The sequence below is a fragment of the Rhineura floridana genome, chromosome 21, assembly GCF_030035675.1.
Source record: "Rhineura floridana isolate rRhiFlo1 chromosome 21, rRhiFlo1.hap2, whole genome shotgun sequence".
Taxonomy (NCBI): domain Eukaryota; kingdom Metazoa; phylum Chordata; class Lepidosauria; order Squamata; family Rhineuridae; genus Rhineura; species Rhineura floridana.
Genome location: NC_084500.1, coordinates 1,085,990 through 1,091,989, shown reverse-complemented (window position 1 = coordinate 1,091,989; position 6,000 = coordinate 1,085,990).

The following is a 6,000-nucleotide window of genomic DNA, read 5'->3' as shown; positions in this document are numbered from 1 at the left end:
GCCACAAGCAGCAGTCCTTCTCTGTCGGTGGTCTCCCAACATCTGGTGGTATTTGGAGGTAGGTCGTTTCTGAACATGGAGGCTCCACTTAGCCTGGCTGATCCCCAGGATTTTTCCAGACAGCCCTCTCTCTGCAATGACGGCCGGCCAGATGGCTCTGGGGAGGTTACAAAGGACGAAGGCTGTCTTTAGCGCACAGTGTGCGGAAGTACACTGCATCTGGACAAGGAGGTTCCACTAAATGCAGAACAGAACGAGTTCATGTGATGACAACAGCCACTGGTGCTTGGTGCTGAAAATGACAACCTGCTTCTCAATCCATAATATGAGATTGGGGGGCGCGCGGAATGGTCCTACAGCTCGGTTCAAATTCCAAAGCTCTCTGGATGACCTTAGATCAGTCGTGATCTCTCAGCCTAGCCTACCTCGCAAGGTTGTTGTGAGGCAACAGGAGAGGGAGACCGTGCACACAGTGATGCTGGAAGGGTTGGCTAAATCAATACCAGGCACCGATTATGGGCTGGGGACAAGGAGGGGGACCCCTCGTTGCTTGGCAGAGTCTCTTCACATCTTTCCCTCAGGCTGCTTTGACAGGCACAGCGTGACTGCAGTTCCAATTTGGGATTGCAAACGGCATTTGTTTTCACCCGGATTCCTTGGTGAGGACCCTCCAGTCCATGGGCAGCATGAGGCCCACTAATGCCCCCCCGTTGGCCCTGGAGGCCATTTGGGCCAAGCCACACCCACCTGTCCTACACCTGATGTCAGCTGTGATGGCGGAAGAAGAAGCAGCTGGCCTGCGGGGCTGGCCCCTCTGGTCAGCTGCACCTGCGAAGAGCCTTCCACCCCCGGCACTTTGCAGGCCCCAACAATTGACTCTTAGGACGTAGAGCTACACTGGGAAGCCTCAGCAGTCGCTGCTTAGCACAGCGCCAGGGCCCAGGTTATGATTTCTAGCCCGCCATCAGCCTCCCCTCCTCCACAAACATCGCTCCTTCCTGTGGCAGGGAGTTCCACACGTAAACAATGCCCTGTATGAAGCAAAACGCTTCCTTTGCGTGTTCTGAACCAACCCAAACAACTTTACTGAGGGCCTGTGAGCTCTTGCATTCTGAGAAGTCTTCTGCCCGCCGCCCCGCTCATGTGGGGAGAAGGAGGCCCATGCCTTTTCCTGTCTCCTCTAGGCTGCCCGACAGCTTGGCACAGGCCCATAGGTGTGGCTGGGGAAGCCGGCAGGCCCCTGCCCAAGTGCCAGAGCCAATGCCATTGGAAACTCTTATTCTGCCTGTTGGAGGGCTGCCGTGTTTTCCCAACCCCGCAAACACTCTGGGGCTCAGGAGTGCGTCTGGGAAGCCAGCTTAGGAAATGGTCAGATATTTGCAGGGTGTGGCTTCCTAAATGTCTGATATCTGCTTTCTCTTGCTCTCTCCAAGTTAAAAATCCCTGGCAGGGTGCTCTATTCTTGCCCACAGAATTATTTATTGTTTAAGTGCGAGTATCTGTTCTCAGGGGAGTCTGCTCTCTGTTTCTGCGGGAGTCACTGCTCTGGGTATGCCTCCTCTGAGGACAGGGGGATTGTGCCACGGGTTTGTCTCTGCCACAGGTGTGACACAATTACTTACTGAAAGGAGGTGAGGCCAGTGGCCTGTGCAGGGGTGCAACAGGCAGCCTACGCTGGGTCTGATCTAGTCATGTCCACGGCAAAAATAGGGAGGCCTGATAGGCGGCCTGCTCTGAGACAGGAATGGAGGACTCTGTCACCTTTCCTTCCTCACTTTTCCAGTCTTAAATTCTGTTCGGTGCATTTCTGCATCAGTTTGCAATGTTTTAAAAAGCGGTTTCCCCCCCAATAGGATGTGTTTTTGTATGTTTTCACCAACACAGACACCGCACACTTTCTTAAGTTGGAGAGCGGCACCACAAAATTCAGAGTGTGGATTTTGAAAGTCAGCTGTGTTTTGATTCACCTCTTGGTTTGAGATGTGCAGATTCACATTAAAACGCAAACGGAACCAAGGGCAGGAATTGTCCTGTTTCCAGTGCAGCTGGACCCCTTTGTGATGATATTTGCTGTAGAAATATGGGAGATTCACACACACACACACAGCAGCAACAGATTGGAAGGAGGCTTTGGGGAGGTAGTAGGAATCTCTGTCTACAATTTTGAGACTCTGTTGATTTTAAGGCTGGACCCAACTGACAATGACCAACTGAGACCTTGAAAAATCAGCTGGTTTAGTTTCAGCAATATTTTGGGAGGTGAGGTAACGTTCTTGGAAGGGAAGGGAGCGGATCTGAGAGCCACCCCTTCCGAAAGAATGTTTGCATTTCTAACAAAAAGAGCCAGTGTGTTGGTGTAGTGGCCAGAGTGTTGCTCTGGGACCTGGGAAAGGCCAGGGTTCAAATCCCCACTCAGCCATGAAGCTCACTGGGCGACCTTGGGCCAGTCACTGCCTCTCAGCCTCACCTACCTCACAGGGGTGTTGTGAGGATAAAAGTGGGAGGGGGAGGAGAATCCTGAATGGCCCCTTAGGGATGGAAAGCTCTGTCAATTTTGATAACTCTCAGCGTCTCATTTTTCACATCTTAAATTCAGTTGTCCACAACTCTGCAGCAGTTTGGACTTATTTTAAAAAAATCATCCTGAAAATTCTTCACCATTTTAGTGTGAGTTTCTCCTACTGCACACATACAAATATGCGTCCCATGACAAGAAATGTTTGGAAAAATATGCACGTTAATCAAAAGAGCCTATAAACATGTGTCCGTTAAGAGAAATTGACAATTCGCTGGGGAATTTTCGTGAGGGACCTTACCAAAAAATTGCAAACTCCTGCAGAAATGTGGAGCACCCGTTCGTTTTCTAACATTTAGAGGGAAGCTCACTTGAGAATGCACGCATCTTTGGCTCATCGCATTCCATCTTTCTTGCCTGAAAGCACCGGACTGAACTTTTTTTTTAATTAAAAAAAATCTGATCCAGCCGCTGACCTAATGGGAGCTGGCAGGTAGATTTGCCAGTACAGAGCTGTAGGGGGCGAGGGGAGGGAAGAGAAGCCAATTTCTGGCATCAAAGGAAAAGTGTCAACAAAATAATGGGCTTTCTAGGAGGCTGGGAAGGGCGAGTCCTTGGAATCAAAGGGTTCCAAACATTGTTGAGTGGGGAATGCTGTGCTCTGCCACCACCCCATGCCAGATTTCTGTGAGGGCTTTTTTTTTTTTTTGCAGCTGGCTTTCTTCCCTATATGTGACCCCCGATACACACACACAGGCACCAAGGTGGTACAGTCCTACTCTAGCAGCCCCCGGCATCCGCACCAAGGTGGTTAGCACGGCAAAGGGACAGAGCTCTGCCCGAGTTGGCACCTGCTTTCTGGGGCCTAGAGCTCATTTTCATTAGCAGAACTTACCTTGGGAATATATGAACTCATGGTAAGAGTTCTCCTGGGCATATGCAAAGCACATTTCAGTTACGTCACTAAGGTCCCAGCCGGGGGAGTCCTTATCTGAGGAGGACCAGGAAGCTCCTGTCTTGGACCCAGCCTGGGCCCGGCTCCACCTGGGGGTGAGGAGCCAGGGTCCTGCAACAAGGCTGAGAAAGAGGATGAGTTTGGCCGCTGGCATAGAGGCTGAACAAGCCCCAAGCCCAGGGAAGAGGCATTGCCTCAGATGCCAGATGGAGACCTGGCCCATCTGGAGAAGTGCCTGACTGCAGGCAAGGTCTCCTTGAGAGTGACCGTTTCCTCGGGAGTAAAGGCCTGGCTGAAGGGAGTGGATGGCAGTCAGCTGAGGCTGGGGGTGTGATTCCAGCACCTGCACCTCACAGCCCCAGTGCTAGGCTGGAATGGCTGTGGGGACAGTGCCTGACTGTCCTGGTGCCTGGCTTTGTCCGGACATTGCCTGGACTTGGACCCCTTTGGTGCAGACTCTGCTTTTTTGGACTGGCCCTGGACACCGCGTTGCCTGTCGCTGCCCAGGCTGTTGTTGCTGCTGGGCAGTCTCTTGCTCGCTCAGGAGCCATGGCAAGGCATGACTGATGCTCTCTGTTCCACTTCTATAGCATGGTTAAGCATGGGGACATACTCTTCTTTTAGGGTCTGCCCCGAGCGTGTGCAGAGTGTGTTGCAGTCACCAAAGTAAGGGAGTTGTGCCGTTCAGAAGGATCTTCCTCAGTCCTGACAGTTCTTAATGACTTTCTTCTTCTGGAGAGCTTTCTTTCACAGCTATTTGTAATTTTGCACGGTGATCAGGGCTGATGTGATTTGGTTAATATTTCAACTGGTTTTTATATTTGTACTTTGATGTGGTTCAGCTGCTGCAAGACCCTCTGTCTTGGCTTGGAGCCCTGGAATTTATGGGATTGTATCCTTGTGCCTCTGAGCATGAGCAAAGTGCATTTCTGTCACTGCAACTGTGACTGCTGTGCCCTCTCTTTGTAAGAAATTCAGCTCTGGGAGAGGAATTCTCCCACCAGGGTGTAAATGAATTGTCTCTGTGAAGTTATTGGCTTAATGGAGGGGTGGGGAATCTTTCTTTCAGCCTGAGGGCCACATTCCCTTCCAGGGGCCAAATCCCAGTGGTGGGTGGAGCTAGAGGCAAAAGTGGGTGGAGCAATGCATGCAAATTTCACCTTTGTGCTCTGGGGGCAGGGAGATGTCCCTGGCAACCAAAAGATCACTGATGAAAAAATGGTTTTTAACTCTGTTTTAGAATACTTTTAACTGTGTTGTAGAATGCTTTTAATTTGTAACTGTGGTTTTGGAATGTTCTTAACCGTGTTTTTAACCATGCTTTTCTCTTTCTTGTTAAGTTGTTTTACGTTTGCTGCCCGGGGCCCCTTTGGGAGGAGGGGCAGGGTGTGAATTCAGTCAACAGATGAATAGGCTACTTTCTCTAGACACCCCCACACATTCCCACCCCTCTCTCTCCTCCATCCAAGCAAGCAAGAGGCGTGTTTGGAGCTCAAGGGTGCATTCTCAGCCAGGCAGAAACTCTCAAGGCAGGTGCCAAGCAGGGTGTCACCTGGGGAAAGTTCTGAAGGCCAGGTAGAGAGGTCTGGAGGGCCACATTTGGCCCCCAGAACTGAGGTTCCCCACTCCTGGGTTAATGGCTCAGTCTTCATCCCCAATCTTAGCAAACCCTCAAGTCAATGGGGCTCCCATCAGCATCCTGCGGCCCTGCTGGCTGAGGCTGATGGGAGTTGTTATCTAGCAGCATATGGAGGGCACCAAGTTGGCAAAGGAGTTAGATCCTAACTCCATGGGGGCTGTGCGTAGCCTCGATTTTATCATCCTTTTCTTTTCAGCTTTTCAATAAATTTCTGTACCACTCCTTCAGCTCAATAACCTTGCTGGGACATGGCAGGTAGATTTGCCAGTACAGAGCAGTTTAGGCATATGAAGTTATTAAAACTCTAAAACATTAAAGATCTGTGCTTAAAATCTCTCTGAAATAGGGATGGGGGAAAATTCAATTCAGTTCACATTTAAAGCCAAATTATCAAATTCGCACTTTCTGAAACAATATATGAGAACGGAATGATAGCCATCCTCCAAAATCTGCTCTCATCCAAGTTCAACAATGCAGCTGTCTGGCCAATCAGTGCTGACAAAAATGCATATATAAGGGGAAAGTGTGGACATAAATGAAAAAATAGCACTGAAAATATACAAAAAAGCATTATGTTAGGAGAAAATGTGTACATTAGTCGAAGCTGCATACAAAAATGTGTCTATAAGGAGAAATTCGCACTAAAATGCTGGAGGCTTTTCATGAGTTGTTTTTTTAAATCAAATTGTAGCAGAAATGTGGAGAACAGAATTTAAGATTAGAAGAATGAGCAGTGGAGAGAAGCAAAATTGGCAGATTGTTCCATCCCTAATCTGAAAGCAGAACACAGACCCTGCGTTGCAAGTGGGCAATGCTGCCCCAGAATGCCTTGCTGAAGAGAGATCTCTCTAACTAGCGTTGAAGCCCATACAATATAGGTGCCAGGCTGAT